Below are 13,292 nucleotides of genomic sequence, written 5' to 3'. Positions count from 1 at the left end.
TCCCAAACTTCTTTGTCTAATATTTTGAAAATAAGGAAGAAATAAATGTATTTTTGAAATACAACTAAAGACTTATGAAAATCACTCAGCATTTCTAACATGATCAGAAAAATACGTTTGAGGCAGCAAAGCAACCTCAGTTGCTGGTGCAGTGATTGCCTGAGGCCTACACCCGGCATGACCACAAACAACGCAGAACCCGTTTTATGGTCCGATGTGAACTTCAACCAGGAAATAAAAGGAGTCACAATGAAATGTAAGCTTTGGTATAAAGTATTAATTCCACTTCTTATCAGGCAAAATTACGCGAAGGCTCCTGAAAGAATTAACAGAGGAAACAATATTTCTATATATGAGATCCTTAATGTTTAGAAGGGAATCAGGTCTAGGGTGCTCTTTGAGCTTGTGTTTCCTCAGCAAACATGCTGCTTTATTTAAAATGTATGTTGGGTACACAAAGGAAAGATCAATGTGAAGGCACAGGAAGAAGTCAGTCATTTGCAAGCCAAAGAGAGAATCCTCGGAAGAAACTAATCTTGCTGACACATTGATCTTGGACTTCCACACTCCAGAACTGTGAGAAAATACATTTTTGTTGTTTAAGCAGAAAAAAAAGAAGAAGTATGTTTAATCGAGGTGACTTAGAGGAAGCTAAATCTCCCATTGATGGCTGTGACAGTGGTGAGACGTTGCCACTCCTTGTGAGAAAATGCACACACGCACACACACCTACACACACACTTCACTGTAAATAGTCCCTGCCTGAATCAGCACTCTGCTCAGCTGCTGGGTGATGCTCCCAACCCTGAAGCCTTTTATTAGATCTAAAGAACTGAAACCAGTGTTGAGGAAGTGCATGGGAAAGTGACTTGGGAAAGCAAGAGATCAAAGAAAGGTCATTCAACTCCAGGGCTGCTGCTTTCCCAGGGTGCTGCCTGCCATTCCCCTCCCACAATTTCCTTTTTTATGGCTTCCAGTTTCCAGAACTGAGTGCATCTCAGAAGGTCTCAGACATCTGTGTTTTCCTGCTATCTTCAAAATATGTGTTGGCTGAGAATGTACCTGTTACTGAAACTTAATGCAGTGGTTGCTAGGTTTCCTGGGCAACTCGAGAAGAACTGTAGTTGATAATGCAATATGCCCTTTTATTGTTTTTAAAAAATCAGTTCCTTGCACTTGGCTTTGGAAGTTATTTTGTGTTTAAGTATGGGTGATCCCTGGATATACTGGGGGTGTGTGGGAGCATAATATATCAGAAAAACAATAAAACTACTCTATCAAAATATTATTTCCCTGTTCTCCACTCAGTTTTTTTCTCTTATGTAAAACTAACAGCTGAAAACAAACAGCATTACTCCTCAGAGTGATATAAAAGGCCAGTCTTAAGCAGAGCTGATAATAGACACAAGCTTACCAGTTCACTTCTTTCCTGGGTCATGGTCTAATTTACAAAGTATTTCTCTTTAGTTCTGGAAGGGTTTTAACAAAAAAGCAGCAGCCACCATCTTACTCATGGTGACAGACTATTTTATCAAGAGCACCTACCCTGGCTGGTGTTTCTCAGTGGTGAGAGTGTCAGCCCGTGAACCCAAGCGTCACGGGTTTGATTCCCAGTCAAAGGCATGTACCTGGGTTGCAGGTTCCTCCCTGCCCCCAGTCAGGGCTCTGAGTAAAATTCAACCCGTAACTAATCTTCATTCTGTATTTTTTAATAAATATATGTTGATGGCCAGGTCACACAAAACTGGACAAAAATGACAAAACCCCTCTCCTCTCTCCTCCCCTCACTGTCACAGGGAAGCATACCCTGGGCAGGTGGCTTTTCCCACACCCGCAAGAAGACAGCATGAAAAACAAATACACATTCGGCATTGAAAACAAATACACAAACAAATCAACATACCAAGCTAAGGTCTGGGATGTTGATTAGCCAAGCCACTGGTATGTCACATACCCAGTCCTTTCTCCATTTGTTGATGGGCAAGTGAGTCTCCATAAGAGATCAGTTTTTCCATCCCAACCCGCTCCATAATTACTAGCCCTGCTCCCGCGCCAGGTCTCACACCCCACACCTCCCCAAATCCTCTGGTGCGGTTTAGCGGGAGAGACAAAACCCCCTCAGCATCACCTTGATCTTGTAATGGTGTCCTTGTCTGAGGAAAACAGTCAACATCACGTTTTTCTGAGCAGATCAGGAAACTGGGCCCTTTCCTTTACCAAAGGAGACAAGTATCTTAAAGGCGATGGCCAACTCTCAAGTTCTCCTCGGTCTAGTCCTATGCGGGAAGCTGAGCCAAGGAAAGTGACCTGGGAACCCCTTCATGTCTCGATGCTTAGAGTTTAAGATAGATCAGATCAACAAAGGCTAGCCTATGGGTTCACACAGACATCAAACAGCTGTGCAAACACTGGACAGATGCATAAATTAAATACAAAAGTAAATAAAGTATTTACATGAAGTAAAAGTCATGCAGCTGCTGTTATTACTCCCTGTTAAGGCTCAGGAGGGAAGGAGGCTGGTCAGACTGAACAGATTGCATTTTTCTGTTGGGGATGGTGTCAGCAGGAAGGAGTGGAAAGGTCACACATGGCTAGAGGAACAAAGACGAACTGTTACATAAACTGTTGTCTGCTGATCCACAGCCCCTGAGCTGGGTCTTCAGGCTGGAGTGGCTTTGTTTCTCAGAAATTACTTTTACTTGCCAGGCTATGCTTTTAAGAATCTGTGTCAGCAATTAATTTTATTTTTTAAAGTATTTCTTTTATTGATGTTTAGAGAGAGGAAGGGAGAGAGAGAGAAACATCAATGCGAGAGTGAAACGTCCATCGGCTGCCTCCTGCATGCCCCCTACTGGGGATCGGGCCTGCAACCCCGGGCATGTGCCCTGGCTGGGAATCGAACCTGCAACCTTTCAGTGCACGGAATAACAATGCCCAACCAACTGAGCCACGCTGGCCAGGTCAGCAACTAATTTTAAAATGTCAGAGACAGCACCAGTGGCCAGCAACTGCAGGAACCCAATGAGGTGACCTGAGAGATGCAACAAGGATTGTCCTACCTGAAAGGATATCTTGCCTTTCTACATGCGTCCAGGGTGAAATGAAAGGAACTACAGTAGCTTGCTGCAATTGGAAACTCTGCCTGGTAGCCTGGCACCATGGAAATTTCCTGTCTTCTCTATCAGGAACCCAGGATGCAGCACAGCTTTATTTAGCCTGGATTCCTACACTCGACACCTGCAACATAGGAGACATGAATGATTGATGAATTCCTAAGTTGCTCATGAATCTCTCCTTACTGCAGGAGGTAAAAGGGAGTATGGCCCTCTGTGCTTATTGTAAATAAAAATATTATTTTTAGTCAGAGACATTACGTGTGGTGTTCTATATTTGAAAAAATAAACATGATAAAACAATACAAGCACATTGTTAAAAAATTAGAAATGGTATCAAAATGGAAAAAACAATAATCCTACAATTCAGAGATAATCAATATTTTGGTACATCTCCTTCATATCTTTATAAACATGTATATACACATATATATAATGTTCATTAGAAACAGGATCATGTTGAAAATAATGTGTGCAATCTACTTTTTCCCTTAACAGTTTTTTCACTTTTCACGTCAATAAGTATTTGCCTACGTTGTTTTTATATGACCATACGTCCATACCATAACTTCCTATTGTTTTGTAGGATGTTTCTAGTGCTGTGATTTTTTTAGCTCTCATTTGTGATGGCTGGAGGGTCATCCTTGTTGCTAAACGTGTGTGCACATCATGGGCCTTTGAGAGCTGAACATCTTTTCTCACCTCCTTGCTGATACATAGACTTCTGTGCTTAGTGCCTCAGCCCTTTGGCTTAAGGATTTTGTTGAGTTAAAGAGTGAGAACCCCAGGAGAGGTGTTCCTTAAACACTATCCAACACTTATTTCCCCTTTTTCCTTGGGAAGTCCTGAAGAGGATCTCAAAGACTGGTCTATGCTCAGACCTTGGCCCTGGGCCTTGGCTGCTCAAACCAGACAAGGTCCAAAGTCCACACACGCTTCAGGAGAACTGCTGTACTTTTATAATTGACTGAAATCCTGAGCAGTTGGAAAAACAGTTAATGCTGGCTGGCACTAATTACTGCCTAAATTTAGTTTATTATAGGAAACACGTCCAGTCTTAGCTGATTCCCTCAATACCTGATCCAGATACTCACTAATTTTATTCTCATGTTTTTTACATATCGCTTGTGGTTCTCTGTAAATATTAAGTCTGCTTACCTTACAGTCTATCTTCATTACTGCATAGTCACTGCATTAACCTTACTGAGGCTCAATTTTTATTCCACTTCCAAGCAATGTCATTGTGATCGGTGGTCTCCAAAATTCAGGTCTGGCGCACTCTTACCCCCATAGAGACGGGAGAGTTGTTTTCATTCACATACCCAGGACTGTCTTCATCCCAATAAGTGTGTTTCTGAGGTGTGTTATCAAAATATATTTAGTTTGTAAAAGGCAGAGTCTAGGGAAAGTGAAGGTTCCCGTTTCATTGCAGCCATGTGTGCATATGTGTGTGTGAGACAGAGACAGAGACAGAGACAGAGACAGAGACAGAGACAGAGACAGAGACAGAGACAGACAGAGTTATTTCTCATGAGAAGTGGTGTCCACCTCCAGGGACTTAAGAAGTGCTCATTGCTGCAGTTACTAAAGTTCTGTTTCCACCAGAGACTCAGAGCAACCTGGGGGAAGCGCCTGAGTGATTCCTTCCCTCCCATCTCAGCCTGAACCCCAAAGGCGATAACATTTTGACTCCTCCCATCACCAAGGCATAAGCATGGGTTTGTTCGCACTGGCCTTCGAGGTTCTGGGGGAGCACTTACTTCACGCTCGCATTTTCACGCAACCGTTAAGGAAGCGCAGCTGTGCCAGAAGCTTCCCTTTCTGTTGCACTCTCTTGGGGAGAGTGCCCGATTGCTGAAGCTTCACAAGTCTAAGAAGCGCCCACAGAGAGAGAGAGAGAGAGAGAAACCACAGCCGCCCACTCCCACTCACACGTATCTGGCATTTCAAGTTGTGAGCAGTTAATAGCCCACTGCTTGAGTTGGTGAGCAAACACCTTCATTGTCTCCTGCTGCTCTGTCCGTGTCTACACACAGCGGATTTGGGTTGCAGGTGTGGTGCACCCGTATTCTGCTCCCCTGGGACCGAGGATGTAGATGCACCCCTGGGGGAGCCGCAGGAAGGAGAGCGGGCGAGGGAGTCTTTCGCGGAGAATCGTGAGCAATGCTAAAATAAAGACGGCGTGCAGGTTAAAGAGAGACAGGATCGTGAGTCAGCCAAGGGCGTCCGAAGAGGCCACCGAGTTGAGCAGAGCAGCAGATATGGAAGTCAGAGAGCAGAGCTGGGGACGCAGAGACACGAAGACCCAGGCAGGGAGCAGAGGGGCCAAGAGCTACAGGAAGGCTGTCCTGGGCCAGAGCCTGGACAAGGGTGAGGTCCGCTGGCTCTTCTTTGCTCGCTGAGTGTGTGGGAGGCTATTGGAGGGCTATTGGGGGACAGTCCTGTGAGGGTAAACCAATGGATCTGCAGCAACTCAGGAGGCGTTATGGAGATGATAGCAAACATTGTTGCTAACATGTATGAATGCTTACTCAGCTCCCTGCTAAACTGTGAACGTTAATTTAAAATCTGGTACTTAATACTTGCAACAACAATATGGAGTAGGTAGAATTACCCCTGCTTTGCATCCCAGAGACTGAGCCGGAGGTAAAATCCTGTGCCTAAGCTCACACAGTAACCGGTAACACCGCGGCTTGAGGTCTGGCCTTCGTGTCTCCAGAGCCCCAGTTCTTCTTAAACTTGAGATAACTAAATGTGCACGTTCCTTCCAGATATTCTGATTCAATGGTTTGGGGGGCAGGGCCAGGGAACCTGTGTTTTAATACACATCCGAGGTGTTGACAGAGGGGTTCAGGTCCCCTTGCCAGACATGCCAAAACCCTGCCCTGTCCGGGTGAAGGGAACTTTGCTACCCAGCAGCTAAGTTCAGAAACAGGCATAGAGGAAATAAGGGTGACAATAAATTGGAGGGAAACATAAAGAGATATCACCTGCTGGTCTGTGATAGGGAGTCCTGATAGTCTACTTATTCCCCCAAAGCATTGTTTCCTGTCTTTGGAAAATAGCCAAGAGTAATCATTCTGGTACCTGGAAGGAAGGTCAAACTTCCTCCTGAGTTTAGGTCCTGCAGCCCCCAGCCCCTTGTTCACCCCAGGTTAGGGATACAGGCAGATCTCCCCTAAACATCCCTGGGACTATATTCTGTAAAGCTCTCAGGGCAGGAGCATTAGGCACTGTCATTTCTCGGTTGTGAGAATCCCATTTCATTGGTTCAAACCCGAGTAGAAAGAGAGTAAGGACTTGCCTTTCCAGCAATTCCAAAGCCAGTTTTTAAACAAACAGACTAGTTCTCAGAATTACCCACCAAACAAAGCACATTGATAAAAATCACTGCTAAGTTTCCCAACACCATTGTCATGCATGAACAGGCATTTCTCTCACTTTCCTTAAGCTCTTGAATTCTTGGATCAAGCTTCACAGGAGAAACTTGCCCTGCTCACGATGTGTTCTCTCATCTCCTAGGGTCCCACCCTTTCGGGCTGATAACATTTCTTTTTACCTAGATTTCTTTAAAGGGGTTGGGAGACAGGATTCCTGCAAACGAAAGGAGGCTGTCGGTAGTTTCTTTGCCATTTTTACTTCTCTAAATGCCATTTGAATAACTCATAACCTACATCAGCTGGAAATGTTCTTGTGGATTTGTTTATTTCTTCTTAAAATGTCCTAAGTCTTCTCCCCTCTGTGTCTGATGCCCTTCTACTCCAGTATGTCTGTAAGGGCCTTTGTGGCCTCCACCGCAGGCCTCCGGCCAAGGCAAAAACGGATTCTTTTCATCTATTCAAGTGTGATCTGGGCCAGACAAGCCTGCTCCACAGGCAGAGGCATAGAAAAGTATTCTGTATTCAGCTTTCAGCTCCACAGACTCTATAGTGGGGGCCGGCCCTTGGCAGGGCCAGAGCAGCGACCAGGGCCATCGGGCAGAAGCAGGAACGCCATGTGGCCCCTTCCCCTCACCTGGACAGGGCACCCCGTTCCAGCCACCACCCCCAAGCGCACGTCCAGCTCCACAAAGCGCCTCCTTTTACCTCTCAGCGCAGCAGGGTTGTGCGTGTGTGTTTGCTTGAGGTGCCGTGTGAACTGGAAGAGCGTTACATGGCTGTAGAGTTGATTCATGTAACGCTAAGCTGGCAGGTGGCGTGTGAGCGTCAGAGCCCCCTGTTTGTCTTCAGCACACAGAGGATTCGGGGCTTGAGGTGCGTTAACAGCAGAAGGGAACTGGGTGAAAATGGAGATTGAGCTCCCTAAAGATGCCTCTGCTTTGAGTCAATTGACTAAAAATATATGTTTTCCTCTGCCCTGGCTGGGTAGCTCAGCTGGTTAGAGCGTCGTCCCAATAGCCAGGGTTGTGGGTTCGATATTGGGTCAGGGTACATACAAGAAGCAACCAGTGGATGCATAAATGAGTGAAACAGCAAATCGATGTTTCTCTGTCTCCCTGTCTCTCTGTCTCTGTCTCCCTCTGTCTCTGTGTGTGTGTCTCTGTGTGTGTCCCTCCCCCCCTCTCTCTCTCTCCTCCTGCCATGAAGTGAGCTGCCGGCCCAGCCATCACTCAAGTGCTAACAACGCTATGCTCCCATTTAGCCCAGCAATTTGTCTTTAAACACCGTTGGTCATAGCCCTGAAGGTGGGGTGGAGTGAGGGTGGGTCATGTAGTACCATTCGTATTAATCCTTCACACCTAAAAGAGACTATTATTTTGGGGGACTATTTTGGCATTTTTGGTGAAGTCTTAGAAGTCTACAAAGAATTCTTTTTTATTTTCCCGTGTTTTTAGAAGTAAACTCATAGACATCACTGATACACAAAGTTGCAGCATCTCCTTTTGGTTTTCCTTTGCTCTCCTAATAGCCTTTTGCGCACTAGGGGAACATGGAGCTGAATGAATTAAGAAATCTGAGCTTCCATCCACAATAAGACCCTGGATGAGTTTTCTCATTTGTAAAATTTAAGATGGTTTGACTCGGGTCCCTCTCTGCTCCAGGTCCGTGACGCCGTTTCTCGCACGCTCCCCGGTGCCCCTTGTTTAATATCGGCCGTGGCTGTCCTGGGGGTTAGGTTAAGGGCGCCAGTCACCCCTTCCCTACGAGCCTTGATAACAGAATAAAAACCGAAGGGTGTTCGCAGTGGGGGTCAAAGCCCTCTAACGATAGCCACACCAAGGGTTTCTCTAATTCAGATTTAGACCAGGGTTAGTTTCTGACTGACTCAGAGCCTTAGCCTTACCCACCGTTTCCTTACGAAATTAGTTAATCTCTCACAAAAGATAATTTCCAAATCTCTACTTGACAGTCTTTCCTCTTGGAACACCACTTCGACATTCAGGAGCTTAGCATCCTTGATAACAACATGTAGTTGCAGTGCACAGAGATACAGGTCTACTTTCCCTAGTTAGGCAACGATTCAGAGCTTTCCTCTCGGTCATTTAGTATCATTTTCAGGAAGAAAACAAAAGCTGTCTCTGCCCTTCGCCCACATCTCGGTGAGAAGGGAGAAGGGGGAAGCTCAGTCACTCCAGCGCGTCGCCTGAGGGCCTGACACTCAAAGGCAGGGGACTGACTGAAATTTTCACTCCTCCTTCAGGTTTTTTGTGCAGGTAGATAGAGCTGGGGCTGTTCATTGTCGAATTGACCAACCAGGCAGCCCTCTGGTCATTGTGTGAAGACAGATCAAAGGGCAATTTAAAATCTGCATGTATTTTAAAGGCTTGGAAGAAAATATTAAATATTCAGTCTATCCTGTAGCCTCTAACTGATTTAGAACATAAATTAATACCACCAGGTAAACTAGGAGCCAATGTCTTATCTGGAGACATATTAGGATGAGCCAATAAAAATAAAATAATACTGCCTGGGGTTGTGGCTCAGGTGCTTGAGTGTTGTCCCTTGCACGGGAGGTTGCCAGTTCAGTCCCCAGTAGGGGCACATGCCCTGGTTTCAGGCTGGATCCGGGGGAGGGTGTCCGGGGAGGCAGCCGATCAAATGTTTCTCTCTTACCCATATTTTTATCTCTCCCTCTCTCCCTCCCTCTCTCTGAAATCAATAAAAACATATTTTTAAAAAATAATAAAATAAGACTTATTTGTAGCAAAGAAAATATTTGTCCTTCGGAGTCTTGTTTGAATGCTATTACTTGTTCCTAAAAACCTGCAAGTTATTTTCAAATATTTCAATTAGGGGACAAAAGTTAGGACTATGTTTGACTCCACATATTTTAATACATGTTTGTGAATTCTTAAGTATAATTCTTATTTTTATAACAATCAAGTTATAAAATACTTTTAAATACCTTTAGCAACCATCTCAGTTGTCTTACTGAAAAATAACAGCTTACTCATAGCAGTTATTGTATTAAAATGTGCAAAACAAAAAGGTCAAGAATTAGAGGAAGATTGCTTTGAACATGGAAAACAGAGCCCCAGCATAAATCCTGAACCAGACTCTTTGCAGATTCAGACCTATCTGGACATGTTTGATGACCAGCAACGCAGGCTGTCCAGAGATCTGCATGGTGAAGGAATTGAGATGCTTGATCTCAAGAAAGAGGCCCTCACCTCTGAAGTGGGCAGCCAGCCTTATTCTGACACCCCTGTGACACTTAGAGTTCTTTTAAGTGCCAATAACAGAGCAGCCTCCAAAATGGGGCCTACACCAGCCAGATGTTCCGAGGCAGTTGGTGCCCAGGATTGCTGGTGTGACTGGAAGGCGTGTCAAGGACCCAAGTGCTTCCATCTACGTCTTTCCCACTCTCCCATGTCACTGGTCACAAGATGGCTCAGCATATCTAGGCAACCTTCCCACTGAAGATGAAAGAGCATTTGTTTGCATGTGTCCCTTTTTATTAGAGAAGCTCCCCAGACTCTTCCTCCAGATATCTTTGGGCAGGATTAGGCCGCATGCTCACACCCTAGCTGCAAGGGAGGCTAGGAAAGCAAAAATGTGGCCTTTTCAGCCTTTATCATTGGAGGAACTCCCCACCAGCAAAGATAGTCTGCACAAACCTCTAAACTGCTGGGTAATATCTCATATCACCCACAGAAAAAGTATGAGATGGAAGAGAGAGGCACAGTGCACAAGCTTGGCATGTAGACCTGGAGGTGTCTCTCCTTCGGGATAGTCAGACTTATTCCTACCAGGCTGTGTTTGAGCCAGTGCAAGACTCTCAGGGAAAAGAGGTGTGTCAAAGGCAAACACACAACAATCGGGATTTGAGTTTGAAGGCACGCGATAAGTAACATGAAAGGCACAGCTGTTGAACAAATTAGAGGCTTTGTTTTTATTTTTTAACATTACAAAGCACCTAGAGAAAGATAGCCCAGGGTGGGTATGGTAGCTCCGTGATGTCCTCAGAAACCCAGGCTCCTTTTATCTTCCCATCCAGCCATCCTTAGGCTATGTCTTCTCCATCTTAAGGATACCAAAATGGTACCTGTTCCACCCCCACTCCAGGCATCCTGGCCCCATTCTAGGCAGGACAAAAAATGGACAAGGGGCGGTGGCGAGTGTCGGCTGAGTTATTTCTCTCTAAAGAACGTTACAGGAAGTTTAACGTTGGCTTTCATTTTCATGGCATCAACTGTCATGAGATTTCAGCTGCCAAGCATATTGGGAAGTGTAGTTTTATGGCTAGATCCATGGCATACGAAATAATGTCAAAGCTCTGAGGGTAAGAAAGAAGAAATTCAATTTTCGTTAAGTGATTAGTAATTTTTGTTACTATGTGGGGTTTCTTTTGTGTGTGTGAAAGCCAGGAATGGAAAATAGCACAGTGTAACAGTGGTGGGAAGGGGCGTTTCTCCCAATTAATTTCATTTTGGTGGGTGGATTATGGGAAAAAGATAGAAAAAGATCATTTTTCTGCCAGGAGCCCTGGTTGTTCAGGGCATGAGCAGGTGGTTGAATGATCACAGATGACAGCACCCGCTGGGAGCAGGTGAAGGCTCAGCAGAGGGTTCCAGAGATGCCCCTGGGAACTGCCCTGGGAACTGCTTTGTACCTTTACCCCCACAAACTGTGAAGTCTGTAAAGATACACATAACTAGTGAGAGAGAAATTTTACAAGACTGCCTGCATGCATACTTTGCAGAAGTAATGCTTGTTACATATTCCTTCTATTAGTGAAGCGATTCTAAAATCCTGTAGAAGGTGGACTGGAGGTGGTAGGTAAGACCGCCTGGGAATATTTTATTTTCCCACAGATGCTGGGACATTGTAAGTCCAATGAAGGCTGTGGTCTGAAACTAGGGACCTCCTGGATGGGTGAAGCTGGCCACACATTACACATTTCATTTGCCTGATCTCTCTTTTTGGAAACAACATAGAACCTAATAGAGAGTTAAACAGAATATGGAACAGTCTCCCAAATTATATACATATATAGTCAAAATGAGAAGAGACATGTAGGTTGGAATTATTAAGAGGGATTCCTCTATGTAGCAGCTTTCTCTCTGTCCCACTCCTTCACTGATAAACTCCTTTTCACTGTAAACTCTAAAAAAAAAATTAACTTTCAAAAAAAAAAAAAAAAAGAGGGATTCCTGAAGGAATGAACTCTTAAATTGCACCTCACAAAACGGGAAGAATTTTGACACTTAGAGCCAGGAGCAGGTAGAGCACTCTTGAGGTGTGGTGAAAACTCTGACGCAAGGGAAGGCAGCAGGTCAGGGAGAGGGATCAGGGGGAAATTCTCCTCCGGCAGGCTCTCAACTAAGGAAAGGAGGGGGAGAGGGCCATGGAGAGGTCAGTCACTGCGGGAGGGGACAGGAAGGCCGTAGCTCACCCAGCTTCTCCCTACCCTTCTTTTGTTAATACTTCCAAGTCATTGTCCCATTGTACAAAAACTTAAGAAAATCAGAAAATCAATTCAAATAAAATTTTGATGAATAATATCAAGAATGTGTACGCATTGCAGGTGGGAGCGTAAATGGGCACGATCGCTTGCAAAGCCACTGGGCAGCCCTAGCTGAAGCGAGGTTCACATATGCGCAATGATGCATCATCTCCACGTATATAAGGTGACAATTGTCTATAAAGTCACCCTTGTGCCCATAACGAAGGGAGCGGATAAATGAAATGTGGAAAATGCATGCTATGGAGTAATATGCTGCTGTTTGAAGCATTGAGCCAGATAAACATCTAGGGACGTAAATGGATATTAAAAACATAGTTTGTGTTTAAAAAGTAAAGTAGCAAGGAGAGGGCCTGGAGAGGGGGAAGGGACGGGGTGGAGCGGGTCATTGGGGAGAAAAAGGGACATCTGTAATATTTTAAACAAAAATAAAATTAAAAAAAAAATTTAATCCACGTTCCAAACTAAAAAAAAAAAAAAGTAAAGAATGACATGTAAACCCAATGCCACTTATGTAAACTAAAAGCTCACACACACACACACAAAACATACACAGAGCATTACGTCATTGAGAGATTGAGGATAAATGGGGAGAAATGAATCCATCAATCAATCCAGGAGCCTTCACATACTGATAATAGCATCTGCTATGAACTCGCCTCTCTGTACTTACTGTTTCGCCCCTAGGTTTCCTACCCGCAAATAAACCTTGAGGGAAAGGACACATTCTTAGATCTCCAAATATTTTTAAATGTTTGAATAGCCCTAGAACATATATTTCTCTCATGTGTGAAATTGCAATAACAAGAAGAATCTCAGTGGGTTGTGAGAAAATTTAAGGAGACCCACTAGGTGCCCAAATGGAGCCACACTCAGGGAGTAGGTGGTCGACTGGGCTCATCAGCTGGGAAGGGGACTCACTGTGACCTTTATACCAATCTCACTGTACTGTGTTCAAGTCCTGCCTCGGCACAATGATAAATCATCACGTCTCGAACCCTCAGAGTCAGGCAAATAGTCAAAATGATGACCGGGATGCTAAGGCCTCAAACACAAGGGTACCCAGTCCTGTCCATTGTTGACTTCAGCCCTACAGAGAAAATAATGCAGCTACTGATTTAAGCTCAGGGAAACTCATTAGCACCAATATTAGCACCCTATAGTCAGTTTTAGCCCAACTCAGTGCTCCTTTCTGACCATTACTCACCAGAGAGGGCAGCCCTGCCAGTTCAGTGATTACCAGGCAGCGTGAGCTGGGTGGTGAAGGCTAATGGA

This window comes from Miniopterus natalensis, chromosome 20 (genome assembly GCF_054644295.1).
Source record: "Miniopterus natalensis isolate mMinNat1 chromosome 20, mMinNat1.hap1, whole genome shotgun sequence".
Taxonomy (NCBI): Eukaryota; Metazoa; Chordata; class Mammalia; order Chiroptera; family Miniopteridae; genus Miniopterus; species Miniopterus natalensis.
Note: the sequence above shows the minus strand (reverse complement) of the source record.